This window comes from Narcine bancroftii, chromosome 2 (assembly GCF_036971445.1).
Source record: "Narcine bancroftii isolate sNarBan1 chromosome 2, sNarBan1.hap1, whole genome shotgun sequence".
NCBI classification, from domain to species: domain Eukaryota; kingdom Metazoa; phylum Chordata; class Chondrichthyes; order Torpediniformes; family Narcinidae; genus Narcine; species Narcine bancroftii.
Window position 1 is genome coordinate 286167146 of NC_091470.1, and position 15630 is coordinate 286182775.

The 15630-nt window shown below is 39.7% G+C and overlaps 1 protein-coding gene and 1 long non-coding RNA gene across 12 annotated transcripts in view; one reads left to right on the plus strand and one right to left on the minus strand.

Annotated features, from left to right (window-relative positions):
• Positions 1-15630, plus strand: part of stau2 (staufen double-stranded RNA binding protein 2) — a 327674-nt gene that overhangs the window by 115490 nt on the left and 196554 nt on the right. The window lies entirely within an intron of this gene.
• On the minus strand, positions 11488-14722 carry LOC138755369 (uncharacterized). Its single transcript, XR_011352232.1, has 3 exons — positions 14414-14722; positions 13534-13614; positions 11488-12445 (listed from the first exon to the last, which is right to left on the minus strand). It is a non-coding gene; the product is annotated as an uncharacterized lncRNA (long non-coding RNA).

Consider the following 15630-nt stretch of genomic DNA (forward strand, 5'->3'; position numbering starts at 1 on the left):
CATTATTACAGTAATGAAAATGATAACATTTTGATCAGGCAGTAGAACCTTATCAAAGGAATGTGTAGCAGTTCATTTATTATTGGATAGTTGTCAAGTTCATTTGTAGAACTGTTTTATTTTACTCTTTCAGTATTTTTGATAAAGTATAATAAATCTTGTTTCTCCTAAAAACACATTTATTTATAAAGGGTGGTGAATCTGGAATTCATTGCCTGTGGAAGCCAAGTTATCGGGTATGTTTAAATATGTTTTTGATGAATAAGGGTGCTAAAGGTCATCAGAGAAAGTAGGGGAATTAGGTTTAGAGAAAAAGTGCAGACTAGACTCGATGGCCTAATTCTCCTTCTCCATCATATGTGAGTACGTTGTCATTTGAACTTAGTATTGCAATTTTTTAAAAATATACCCTGATCAAAAACCAGTGATTCGATCACTTTGTTCTTGAGCCAGAAAATTTTTAAATTTGTAGAAGTTCAGAGCAGCTTCAACAAATATTGACTGCTCATCCTCTACAATGTTCTCTTTCTACCTTCTTCCCTTATCTCTTCACCCTTTTTCATGAAGAGATATATTTACTTCCTCCTTGAATACATTTAGTGATTTGACCACTACTTTCTGTGGTAGAGAATTTGAGAAGTTCCCCATCTTTTGGGGGAAGAGATTTCTTGGAGTCCGTTGAGGATGATTTTCTTCCATTTAATTTTACAGATGCCAGGATTGATGACTCTTGGTAGATTTAGCACCTGCCACTTTGCAGTCTAATTGTCCAATTACAATTACAATGACTAAAATTGCTTTCACATTTTTGTGCAATGACATTGCCAAAGAGAAGGAATGACGCAGAAGGATCATTTTTCATTGTTTGGGTGAGGCAGTTTCACGTGTTGGATGATGACCTGGCAACTGCGTCAATTTAGTATTAGGTTTGAAAATTAAAAATCTATTTCTAGCTTCTTCTACATTCTGTTTTGACACCCCACAATAATGATGTACAAGTTGAAACATCAGTTGTGTACCTAATGAACTGAAGAATTATTAAATGGGAAGTGGCTTCCTTTCGGGTAATGAATGAAACAAAATCACAAAATGCTGGAGAAACTCAGCTGGTCAAACAGTGTCCTTTATGTAAGCAAAGGTAAAAAATACATAACCGACGGCTCAAACCCAAAATGTCGGTTATGTATTTTCACATTTGCTATATAAAGGACACAGTTTGACTAGCTGAGTTTCTCCAACATATTTGTGTTTTTACTTCAACCATGGTGTCTAAGATTGTTGTGATTCACTAGTGAATGTACAAGTTGGGGGATGATTGGCGTGTAACTCAGACTAATGCAATAACGGTTGTTTTGATGATAGTTTACATTTCTTGCACCAATGTTTATCAATCACTTGGGTATCTGCTTGAAAATTTCAATTCTGTGCTCTGAAAATATTTAAAATCATATAAAGTATTGCTTGAGCAAAACCAGTTGGAGATTATAAATCATAGAGAAATAGGTTGCTTTTCATAACCTGAGAAATTAGGTTAATAATGGATGTATTTTTTTTTGCTCTGGATGTTTTCTTCAATCGTTCACATTTCAATAGAGGCCACAGCTTGTTAAGAAATTAATGGCAGAAGATTTACTTTAAACTTCCAGGATTTCTGCAAGGAAGTACCACAAAGAACCAGGCTCCTGATCAAACATGGAACCCAGACTTCCAGGTCTTGAGGCAACTGCAGTCTGCTGTTGGTCTCCAAGGAATCCAGGAGGTCTGCTTGTGGAATCTCATCTAGGTTAGATAGAGAGGGGGAAAAAAAAATCATGAATCTGGAATATCAATGACTTTGCTCCAGTTTGATAACAAAATGGGGGCAACCAAGTTTCCAGTGTAGGTACTTGAAGTCTCAGTGTCACTTAGCCACTGTGGCTTTCTTGAAAGAGGTTGCCTACCAATGCAGAAAAGTGATGGCATGTGGTACACCTGATTCTCTGGTGACCAATTGGCACTTGGATGGTTCTAAACATGACTACCCCCTCCTGATTAGCCTCCTTTAACTATGTTCCATCTTTGTAATTCCATATCTCAATTCCAAGGACAAAATATGGGAGTGGCAAAAGAAATGATATAGAATAAAAAAAAATTCTCACATTTCTTCGTATTCAAGAGATCAGTTGTCAACCTTGAAGAATTTCTCTTTCCACAGATGCTGCTTGAGTTGATGAGTGTTTATAGCATTCTCTGATTTTTAACAGGTGTTCTAAATGAGTCTGTAGTCCTGAAGTTGCAGTCAGTTGTTGTGGTTGATATTCTGTAAGCACTCAGAAACTCTGGTCTTCAATGAGTCTAGCACAACACAAAGTTTGCCAATTCACCACTCTTGTCCTGAGAATTGACTGCAGCATTGATTTCATTGGAGGGAAGTAGTTGTGGGAGTCCTCTGAGAAAATATTTTGTAATTTTACATTTTCAGAAGCTTTGAAATATTTTCAATAACAAATAGATTTTATTGGTTTTTGAATATCAGGCAATTGAACGTTTTAACACTTTGACAGCTGATTGAATCAAGGAGCATGAGCAAGCTGACTTGCATTTTCCTTCAGTTTCTGTGGGCAGGTCTGGCCCACACATTGTCCTGTTCTGACAAAGAAGCCTTGCCTCAAGAGATGGAGTCAGTTCCAAGCTGCAAGTTCCTACCAGTGATTGCAAATGTTTAATTGGAGAAACAAGCCAATTGGTCCATCAGATCTGAGCTGGTGTTTTCTCCATTTGAAGTCGAATCCCACTGATCTTGATCCCTAAATACTGTTTTTCTTCCTTTTGTTCGTGCATATATTTGTTTTTTTAAAGAATGTATATTTCTTTGAAAAACTTGATATGAGGCACAGAATTCTGATTCTAAAATTCCATAATTTTTATTATTATTAATAAATTCATTATTTTTTATTTATGTCAGTGATATGTCTGAAGAAAGTATTCTGAAAACATTGAAGTTGTGTATTAAGTTTCTACTTAACTTCATATTGTGACATAGACCAGTACTGCATGAGAACAGGCCCATCAGCCTTTCAATCACTGTGCCAACCCTGTTACCGACAGTTTCTGTGGGCAGGTCTGGCCCACACATTGTCCTGTTCTGACGAAGAAGGCCCGTTGATGTGCAAAGCCTTGCCTCAAGAGATGGAGTCAGTTCCAAGCTGCAAGTTCCTACCAGTGATTGCAAATGTTTAATTGGAGAAACAAGCCAATTGGTCCATCAGATCAGAATAGCCTGTACATGCTGCATATCACCTTCAACCCTTACCTGTCCATGTGCCTCTTAAATGGTGCTAATGTGTCTGCCTCCCCCACCTCGCCGGCAGCACATTCCAGGCACCTCCCACACCGAAAAGAACCCCACATTAGTACGTTTTCATGCCTTCCTCTGGTGCAGTGGTGAATGTTGATACATTATTGAGACTTAATTAAGTTCGGGTAAAAATATATTGCAAATGTTGTTTTGTGTCCCTCTAAAATTATGCCGCACTAAATTTGAAGTATATTTGTCACAAAATACTGTACAGTGAAAGGTTCTTCTGCAAGCAGTCTATAACAGGTTACATCTAATATTTATATGACTATGTAAAGAGCACTATGACAGATTAAAGGATTATAGTGAACAGAAAGATTAACGAACATCAATTAGCATAGTTATTTGGTTCCTGCAAATTTGAAGATGGAGTTGGAGTAGAATTTAGTTGTGTGGTCATGTGTGCAGAGGGAGTATAGTAGATGGCTGAGTATATATTCTTGAGAGCTGGTTTTGAGTGTGATCATGGAGGAGATGTTGATTTCCATTTTCACTCATTGCATCTGTTGGACAGGAAGTCAAGGATCTGCAGCAGAGGAGAACATTGAGGCCTAGATCCTGAAGTATTGGAATGGGTTTGTAAGTAACTATGGGATTGAAGACAGAGCTATAGCCTAACATAGGTGGCCTTGGTGTCTCAGTGTTCCAGGATTGAGTGGAGAGCCAGGGAGATGGTATCTGCTGTAGATCTGTTTGGATGGTAGACTTTGACCATTGGGCTCATATCAGCTCCTTGAAAGAGTAGGTAAACACACTTAGCAGATTAGGCAACATCTGTGGAAAGCAATGTTTTGGGCCGTAAATCCTTCATCAGGAATAGCAAGAACCAGACAGGTGCCCGAGTCAAAAAGTGGGGGAGAGAGGAAGGAGCACTGGCTGTTAGGCGATAGGTGAATGGAAGTGAGAGGGAAAAGAAAGGAACTCAGAGGTATAGAGGAAAGGTGGAGGGGTTGGAGAAAGGTCGGGATGGAGGGCAAGGAGGGAATAGAGGTGGGGGTTTAGGGCCAGAGAGTCAACATTTTTGGTCCAGCTTCTTCTTGTTTGCTCAAAATTTCAGCATCTTGTTGTTTGCTCAAAATTTCAGCTTCTTGAATAAATGATCCGGAGAATATTAAAGCACAGAAACAAGCCCTTTGATATTTTTAGTCTGTGCTCAACTATTTTTTTACCTAGTCCCACAGTCTTGCACTCAATCCATAACTCTCTATACCCCTCCCATTCATGTGCCTGTCCAAATACTTCCTAAATGTTAACATTAAGCCTACATTCACCACTTCAGCTGACAGCTCGTTCTACACCCCCACCACTCTCTAACCCCTTTTCCACTGGCACCTTTTCCCAGGAATTAACAGGGAATTAACTGGTTAAGGGTCCAATGGAAAAGGAAATTTGGTGTCAAATCACGCTAGGAATTTACGGCCTCTACACATATCTCTGACGCCAGCATGCTGATTAAACCAGTGGAAAAAAAGACAACTTCTATTCAATTCGAAGGTAGGCACTCCAATCCCCGGGGATAAGTGTGTTCAATGGAAAAGCAGTCAGTGTCCTGGTTAAAGGTGGCTCAGTGGAAACGACTTCCTATCCTGGGACACTGCATGGCCAATTAACTGGGAGGCCAGTGGAAAAAAGAGCTTGTGTGAAATTCCCCCTAAAGTTCCCTCTTTCACTCTTATAGCCCATGTCCGTGAGTTTGTATCTCAGCTATCCTCAATAGAAAAAGCCTACCTACATTTACTCTGTCTATACCCCTCATAATTTTAAATACCTCTTTCAAATCTCCCCTCATTCTTTAACGCTCCAGGGAAAAAATCCTAATGTGTTTAACCTTTCCCTGTAACTCAGTCCCTGAAGTCTGGCCAACATCCTAGTAAATCTTCTCTCCACTCTTTCTATCTTATTGATACTTTTCCTGTAGTTAGGTGATCAAAACTGCACATAATATTTCAAATGTGGTCTCACCAGTGTTGTACACCTTTATCATAATATCCCAAATTCTATATTCAATACTTTGATTTATAAAGGCCAATAATCCAAAAACTTTCTTTACAACCCTAGCTACCTGTGACACCACTTTCAGAGAATTATGTATCTGTATTCCCAGATCCCTTTTCTAGAGGACTCATCAATGCACTACCATTTAGCTTGTATGTATTTTCTTGGTTTGTCCTTACAAAGTGCAACACTTCAAACTTGTCTGCATTAAATTCCATCTGCCATTTTTTAGCCCATTTTTCCAGTTGGCTCAGATCCTCTGCAAGTTTTCAAAACCTCCCTCTGGCCACAGCACCTCCAATCTTTATGATATCTGCAAACTTGCTGATCCAATATTATCATCCAGATCATTGATATAAATGACAACCAACAATAGTCCCAGATCTAATCGCTGAGGCACATCACTAGTCATAGGGCTCCAGTCTGAGAAGCAATCATCCACCACTACTATCTGGCTTCTCACACAAAGCTAATGTTAAATCCATTTTACTACCTCATCATTAATACTACAGAGTGTCTATACCTTCCTGACTAACCTCCCCTTGCAAGGGCTTTTTAAAGTTCATGTTGACAACATCCACAGCCTTTCCTTCATCAACTTTCCTGGTGACCTTGAAAAATTCTATCAGTTTGGTTAAACATGACCTACCTTGCACAATGCCATGTTGACTATCCCTAATCAATCCTTGGTTATCCAAATATTTCTATATCCAATCTCTTAGAAAACCTTCCAATAATTTACCTACTACAGCCATCAGGCTCACCGGCATCTAATTTCCTGGGTTACCTTTGGTTCCCAATGCCTACTAACCTTGCCTTTAATCCTGACAGGAACATACAAACTCTGTACTCTCAAAATTTCACCTTTGAAGGCCCTCCACTTGACCCAAAGCAACTTATCCCAATCCACACATTCTAGATACTTTCCCATTTCTTCAAAAATGTCCTCCAATTGAGAACCTCAATCTGAGCCCCAGACCTATCCTTCATCATAATTAACTTGAAGCTAATTGCATTATAATCACTGGATTAAAAATGTTCCCCTATGCATACTTCTGTCACCTGTCCTGTCTCTATAGCTGGTACTGATTTAGAAAACTTTCCTGAACTTTTACCAACTAGAGAGATTTTTTATAATGTAAATAAAAAATTTTAAATTAAAAAAAATCTCTCTAGTTGATAGCTCTATATATTAATTTAGAAAAGTTAGCTCAACAAATTTGACAAACTCCAAGCCATCCTGTCCTTTTACGATATGGGATTCCCAGTCAATATGTATAAAGTTAAAATTTCCTACTATCATAACTTTGTGTTTCCTGCAGCTGCCTGCTATCTCTCTACAGATTTGTTCCTCCAATTTTTATGACTATTGGGCAATCTATAATACAACCCCATGAGTTTTGTCATTACCTTTCCTATTCCTCACGTCCACCCATGTAGCCTCAGAAGATCTGTCCTGCCTATGCACATCTGTGATATTTTCTCTGACGTGCAATGCCACTACTCTCCCTTTCATTCTCTCTGCTTTATTGCTTCTGAAGCAACAGGTCCAGGTTTTCCATTCCCCTGCCTTCTAGTTTAAACCCCTCCAGAGCAGCACTAGAAAACATTCCTTCGAGGATATAATTTTCCACCCCCACCCCCCCCCCCCCATTCAGATGCAAACTGTCTCGTTGGAACAGTGCCACCTTCCCTAGAAGAGAGCCCAATGATGCAGAAACCTGAAACCCTCCCTCCTGTACCATGTCTCTAGCCACATATTAAGATATATTCTCCTTCTTTTTCTAACCTCTCTAGCACGTGGCACGGGTAGCAATCTGAGATCACAACCCTGGAGGCCCTGACCTTCAACTTAGCACATAACTCCCTGAACTCTCTTTACAGGACCTAATCACCCTTCCTACCCATATCATTGGTCCCTACATGAATCATGTCCTGTGGCTGCTCACCCTCCCCCCTGAGAACCTTGTGAACTCGATGTGAGATATCTCAGACCCTGGCACCAGGGAGGCAACAGACCATCCGGGATTCTAAATCTCCTCCACAGAACCTCTTATCAGTCCCCATAACTGTGGAATCCACTGTCATGACAGCTCACCTCTTCTCCCTTCCCTTCTGAGCCACAAGACCAGACTCCATGCCAGAGACCTGATAACCATGGCTTGTCTTTGGTAGGTTGTTTCCCCCCCCCACCCCCCAACAGTATCAAAATGGTATACTTGTTATTGAGAGAATGGGGATGCCCTGTATTGCCTGCCTGTTTCCTTTTCGTCTCCTGACTGTCAGCCAGCTACCGTCTTGCCTCTTTGGTGTGATACCGTCCCTGTAACTCATAAGTATCACCATCACCACACCCCCCCCCCTCCCCCCAGCCTCCCAAATGATCTGGAGTTCATCCAACTTGATCTTCAATTTTTTAACTCGGTTTGTCAGGAGCTGCAGCTGGATGCACTTCTTGCAGATGAAGTCGTCAGGGATACGGCTGGCTTCCCTGACCATGCATATTCTGCATGAGGAGCATTCGTTTGTCTTGGCTGCCATTACCACTGTCTATGACAAGATGAACAATAGTGATGCCCTTATTTTCTTCAACTCCTGCACCACCACTTCAATCTCTTCTCACCAACGCTCCTTGAGCCAAATCCTTACCACTATGACTGTTCCGCTATACAGCCCCTCACTTTTATTATGATGTTTGGGTCACCTAACCTCGTTCTTCCTGCAGAGTCTGAGCTTTACAAATCTTGCTTCAGTTGCCTGGGCCGCCTGACCTCGATTATGAGTTGTCCAATTATGATTTACTTATTACTTCCCAGCTCTTTCCCCAATGCTGTATCATGGTTTCCTTTTCAAATAGTGGTGATTAACAAAACTTAGACACACAATTAAGTAAAGTACCAGGAAATTTCATTAAGACATTGCTAAATTCTGAGAGTAGGTGCCAAGATGTTTCCCCCTCCCAACCCCCGGCAGAGAATTGATAAATGGGATCAGTAATTGATGACTGAAATGAAGAGAAATTCCTTCAGGTCGATGGTTGTAAATCTTAATTATTGGATAAATTCAAGATTGATCATGAAAGCATTTCAATATTTAGGGAATTGGGGATTTAATGACTGGCCACCAAAGTGTTCTTGAGGTTCAGAATTAGCCATGATCTTATTGAATGATGGAACAAACTCCTGAGAGCCGAGGACCCAGCTTCTGTTTGTAGGTTCCACGTGTATTTCTTCAATTCCTATTCTGAGAGCCATAATTGAACCGAAAATTAAACCTTTAAGATTAGAAGTTAATTTTGCAAAGTGCATTCCAAAATCACCTTCAACCCCTCTACACAATTAAAAATATCTGCATTACATTTCCAGGGTCTAGCTTCTAAAATGAATTTATTCACAAATTCACATTCTTTTGTTTTTGAATATTTTATTTAAGCTTTAAGCAAATACAAAATATAGGATTCAATTAATAAAACAACAATAAGACATTGAATATAAAACCATTCATAAGGTCTAAAAAAAGGAGAGTCCCTCTTCTCCCAGCACCCCCTCCCCATATTTAAAAGAAAAAGGGACAGAAGCAGGGAATGGAGGGAGATAAAAAAGAAAGAAAATAGAAAAGCAAAAGGAACAGGAGCAAGGTTTGACATCTCAGCGTCACTTGATTTTAAAAGTATTAAGTTTATAATAAGGACAAATATCAAAATAAATTATACAATCAGGGCATTTAAGTATTCTAAATAAGGTTGCCAAATTCAACAAACATACTATATCTATTCCTAAGACTCAAGTAATCTACTCAAGGGGAATACAACTTTGCACTTCCACGTTCCAACAATCAATTTATTCCACACTGCATTTTTTTAAATATGACGTCTCGATTTCTATCTGTCATTTATTTAATAAATAGGAGTAACCCCAATAAGCACTTTGAAATATCACTTGCCCAATCCTTTCTGCCGATGACATTTCATCTTCACAAACCTTGTGGCTGCAACGTTATTTTAATTTTGAAAGTCCATTAAAAAGAGTTTTATTCAATGAAATAATTGCAGGATAGGCAACAAAATATATACCTATCATATCAAATGTACCAATCAAAGAATGACTGGATCTGATGTCTGTTTTTCCAAATGCATAAATTCAATGATACATTTTGAACCATAGTTCACAAGCAGCCGAAGAATAATGGTCAGTTGCATCCTATGTGTTACATTTGCCACTAAATTATGGTCATTTGTATTCTGCTGTTCATCATAATTGAATCCTTTAATCATTTCAAGTCATTCATTTATTTATTCCAGGTTTAATAGCTTCTTTGCAACTATCTCTTTTTATAAATAACTTGCACTACATTCATCTTTTGGTATTTGCAGTTTCCATCACTGGTGAAAACTGGGGTAACATGTACGATTAGTATTTTTTGTATCACACTCTGCTGTATAAGCTTGTCTTCTTTCTTTTTTCTTTGGCTTGGCTTCGCGGACGAAGATTTATGGAGGGGGTAAAAGTCCACGTCAGCTGCAGGCTCGTTTGTGGCTGACAAGTCCGATGCGGGACAGGCAGACACGGTTGCAGCGGCTGCAGGGGAAAAATGGTTGGTTGGGGTTGGGTGTTGGGTTTTTCCTCCTTTGCCTTTTGTCAGTGAGGTGGGCTCTGCGGTCTTCTTCAAAGGAGGTTGCTGCCCGCCAAACTGTGAGGCGCCAAGATGCACGGTTTGAGGCGATATCAGCCCACTGGCGGTGGTCAATGGGGCAGGCACCAAGAGATTTCTTTAGGCAGTCCTTGTACCTTTTCTTTGGTGCACCTCTGTCACGGTGGCCAGTGGAGAGCTCGCCATATAACACGATCTTGGGAAGGCGATGGTCCTCCATTCTGGAGACGTGACCCACCCAGCGCAGCTGGATCTTCAGCAGCGTGGACTCGATGCTGTCGACCTCTGCCATCTCGAGTACTTCGACGTTAGGGATGAAAGCGCTCCAATGGATGTTGAGGATGGAGCGGAGACAACGCTGGTGGAAGCGTTCTAGGAGCCGTAGGTGATGCCGGTAGAGGACCCATGATTCGGAGCCGAACAGGAGTGTGGGTATGACAGCGGCTCTGTATACGCTTATCTTTGTGAGGTTTTTCAGTTGGTTGTTTTTCCAGATTCTTTTGTGCAGTCTTCCAAAGGCACTATTTGCCTTGGCGAGTCTGTTGTCTATCTTGTTGTCGATCCTTGCATCTGATGAAATGGTGCAGCCGAGATAGGTAAACTGGTTGACCGTTTTGAGTTTTGTGTGCCCGATGGAGATGTGGGGGGGCTGGTAGTCATGGTGGGGAGCTGGCTGATGGAGGACCTCAGTTTTCTTCAGGCTGACTTCCAGGCCAAACACTTTGGCAGTTTGTATAAGCTTGTGCTGTGCTGTTAAATACGCTAGACTAATATTCACATCCTTCACCTTTCCACTTGGGAGGTTTTACTGTGCGTACTTTGTCATGGATTTCCCTTTATTGTCTGCCTATATGCAATACTTCTGCAGTTTCAGATTTTTAAGCCTTGCTAAAGAGTCAGCTAGTGTTTTGTGTATCAAATAGCAACTCATTTCCACTTTCTGTCTTGATTTTTAATTTACAAACTCCCCTGGAAAAGAATTATTGTCTCCATTTTATTCTTCCTCCATATATGTGAGAAAACTATGGTGATTGAAACTGCCACAAGAGTGTGTTGGGCACTAAATCACCATTCTGATGACCTCGGTGCCGTTCTGATGCTGAACTAATATATTTTATTTTGACTGAATGTTGTTTTCCCAGCAGACAGCCCTTTTAACGCTCTTCATGCATGAAGGGCAACATCCTGAAATTCCAAGCCAATGCTGTTATTTTTTTTGGTTGATTAAGTTGATTTACTTTGTGCCTGTTCCACTTCAGCACCTGCAGTTCAGGTCACCTTAAATGTCAACGTAACCCTGATACAAGTTGAGACTGAGCATTTTGCAGTTGTTGGAGGGAAATAATCTGAGATTTCTTTGAGATTGTTGTGCCGAAACCTTTTTTTGACTGAAAAATGCCAGAACAATTTTCCTTTAATGCATATTTGGGATTTTAGTTGTACAAAGCAACCATTAATGAACATAGATTCATAATAAAAAATGAAATCAGAAATAATACCAAAATATCATGTTCCAGCAGCTTTTTTGATATTTGTTCCTGAATGAAAAGCAGTTGCATTTATGCCTTAGCTCATATATTCTATTGGATTGAATGACGGACACACATGCAAACGCTGAAGTTGTGCTCTTTCCTCTGGTCACAAACTGCCTAGATCCTTAACAATCTCTCTTTCTTGGCTTTCATCTGGGTGTGTCTGTAGACGTATGTCTGCGTCTTAGATCCTGACCCAGTACTTTAACTGGTGGTATCAGTATAGGTTAGCTTCACAAAAGTTCGAAAAGGCCTTCCAGCTGCACAAAAACAGTCAAGTCTTTGGAACAGATGATTCCCCTGCTGAGGTTCCAAAAGAAAGTGTGATGGACAAATACTTGTGCCATGAAGATGTAGCATTGTCTCCCTCATCTGGGAGGAGAAGAGCATGCGAGGACCCCTCAGAGTGCAGACTTCATAATTGGTATCAGCATCAAAAACAGAGACGTCCAATTGAGGTTGTATTAATGGAGTCTCCCTTCTTTCTCCTGTCGGGAACATCATTACAAAGATCCTCCTCAACCCTCGCCCAGGGCTGCAGTGAAGAATCTGTGCACCAGGAAGTATTATGGAGATGACGGTCATCACGTGGCAAATCCAAGCATAATATAGCGAATGTCCCCGTGTATAAACGTCTTTTACCTCAAATGAGAATGATTATTGGAGAATCCTCAAATGTCACTGCTCTCAGAGTTTGCCACCATTTTATATTTGCTCCACAACTTGCGAACCATAGTCTTAACTTGTGGGTTCAGCGCAGAACAGAATCAAGCATAGTTGTGTCATTGCATTAAATCTCTTCGTGGTGTTCTTCATTGCACTGCTGTCCATTACCACTTTGTGGAGCTAATCTGCAGAATGACCGAGGAACTGTTCAACCTTCAAATCCAACCTCAGCAAAGTTACAGAAAATAGAGCGAAACATGAAAGTCTGCAGACACAGTAATTGAAATAAAAACAAAATGCTGGAGAAACTCAGCAGGTCAAATAGCACACTTTATATAGCAAAGATGAACATGAACAACATTTTGGGCTTGTGCCCCTCAACAAGCTCTGCTTTAAATATACCCAATGTCTTGGCCTCCATAGCTGTTTATTTTGGCAATGCATTCCACATATTCACACCCTCTGGCTGAAGTAATTTCTCCTCGTATCTGTTCTTTTTTTGGAGGCCAGCTTGATTAACAGATTTAGTTTAGTATGGCGGGGATGCTACAGCAGAATCTGAACCTTGTAAATAGGTGTTGCTAGGGGGGAGCTATCATTAAGGTGCAATGCCGAGAGGCTTGAAGGATTGAGGTTGAAAGGGGGTAATTGGTGATGTCATATGGAGGGGAAAAAGTATCCTTCTGAATATGTGGAGGAAATGGTAAATTGTCCCTTTATTCTGTTGGTTACGTTTGATACCAGTGCAAATTTGTAACCGTAACTGTTGTACTATTGAATTTGCAAGTTCTCCTGTCTGGAAATATCTGCACAAAGCAATACTATCAAAACCATTCCATTGGCCAGAATTGAAAGGTGAGGGGTTAGTAGACACAGCCCAAGTAATCAAATCAACATCTGGATCACAACAAATCAAAATCAGGTTTATTGTCATAAATGTGTTGAAATTTGTTGTTTTGCAGCATCAGAATTGTACATTATAGGTGCAAAAATTGCTGTAAATGACTGGCCCGTAAATATGCTATTTAAAAAGAAATAGTGCAAAAGAAGAGAAAAAAAGAGAGGTCGTGTCTGTCATTCATTATCCATTCAGAAATCTGATGGCGGATTGGGTAGCATTGGGTGTTTATCTTCAGCATTCTGTACATATATTCCAAGTACATATATTCTGAGCAACTGTCCCATTTGCAAGTAACATAAGGAACTAGCTCCAATGATGGCTCTGTTAGGCTATTTTTGTATAGAAATTCAGTCAGTACCCATCTGCAAGTTTCTCAACCAATGGGCCAGAGATGCGGGCCTTTAAAAATGATAAATAAAATTCTTTAAATTTGATAAAGATGTGTTTCTTACAGAGCTGCTTTTGACTTGAAAATATTGCTCAGTCATTGCCAATAACGGGGCATGGCATGTTGGGTCGGAAGCCAGGTGGGCCTTAGATTGGAAAAAGGTTGAGAAGCACTGTTAAGAGAAATCTATACAATGAGAATAGAAACACAATATAAAACACAATTATTTCTAGCACAGAAGTCTGGAGACACTGTGATTGAAGTAAAAACACAAAGCTGGGGAAAATCTTTCAGCTCTCCACCCACTTCCCTCTCCATTCACAGAACTATCCCCCACCCCTTGTTTGCTGGTGTGCTCTCCCTCCTTTATCCATTTATTACTTCCAGCCTGTGGGCCTGTGCTCCCCCCCCCCCCACCCACCACCACTATTTGGGCGCATGCCTACATTTTGCTCATACCTTGATGAAGGACTCAAGCACAGAACATTGGTTATGTCTCTTTATTTTTTCTTCTGTATAAAGTACACTGTTTGACCTGCTGAGTTTCCCCAGCTTTGTGTTTTTATTTTTATTTTATACCTAGCAAAACCAGTTTCACTAATTATTGTGCAATTCAGCTGTAGTTCACCTTAACAAAATGTAGCTCATGGTGCTTCTTCCAGTCATACGTAATTCATCGCGGCAAAGTACAAATCCCACTGAAAACACTTTTGCATTAAACTAAAAGAAAAGCAGAAACTGAAACTTAAATAACAACTGAAAAAAATCTCCAAGTGATTCCAGTCTGCATGATTTTAAATTTTTTTTTATGACTTATTCATTTTGTTTTTATTTTTAGCTTTTAAGAAAAGTCAATAAAAATAAAAGTGGAGTGATTTAGAGACCAGAAATAGAAATGAGATGAATATAAAGATGTTAATCGATCAGACATAAACATGACTTACTTAGCTGCTGCCTCAGAGTTCCAAGAACCTGGGATCATCCCCCACTTTGGATGCTATCCACTGCCCTGCTCTCAGCAATCTTCTTGACCACCTCCTCAAAAAAACTTAAATATTTAAGTGTGTGAGACGGTTTCCCACACATAAAACCATCTTGACTATTCCTAATCCCTGAAGAATGTTCTCTCTTAGTTCTGCAGTGAAATCTTCCCAAGTCAAAAAAGGAATGCCCTCCACTGCTCTTATTACCACCTCTATCTCACTCGTAGCATCTGTATTCTGTATTCTTGTTCATCAGAGCTGATTACTTATGCCAGTATAATCAAGAGTGTGAGAGTTAGGAATGTGAAACTGATTTTATATCAAGTAAAGATTTTTTGTTTGTTGTTTTGAAATTGTAATACAATAAAATGAAGCTGTCTCAAATTCTGGTTTACATAGTATGTTTTCACAAGAACAGTGTCATCAGACACACCCTTCAATAATGTAGCATCTTGCGTATTGTTTTACACCAACCTGATGGACAGCATAACTCAGGAGTCATCCTACCCAACTGATTCTCATAATATCTCAATCTCATTGAAGGCAATTGAGTTAAATTAATGCATTTTATTGTACCATTTGAACTGTGTTTTATTCCACATCCAGTGACTGTAAAAGGCACATTTGCATACTTCAGTTAATGTAACTTACATAACGTACACATTTATTTATATGAAACTTTTGCATTTGATGAAGCATCCTGTTCTTTTGCACAATGAAGAATCTCTTTACCACAGTCCCGTAACACTTGCTGTCGACATGGTTTGTGGTTGTGGATATTCAACCCTGTGTTCTAAATTTAAAAAAAGTAATTCTTGCTGTTTGAAAAACGTAGACTTTCTTGCTGATTGACAAGAGGTTGAAAGGATTCCAATATCGTTGTCAGAGATATCTTTTTCAAATTGCAGTACTAATGTAGAACTGCTTATTGATTTTTCTCTGGAACTAGTTAATCACATTTCATCTGGAGTAGCACATTGCTGTTAAACCTCCAGTATAGAATACTCTAATTTTGGGACCATATATGGTGAAAAGGGGGAAAAAAATATGATGTATTCTTGCCAATGTTACAAGAATTATTTGTGGATGAAATCCACTGCTGAAATAACAAGGATAAGATTTTGACAAATTGAAAAGTAATGATTAGCCCATCAGCAGGAAGAAGTGGTGTTAAATTA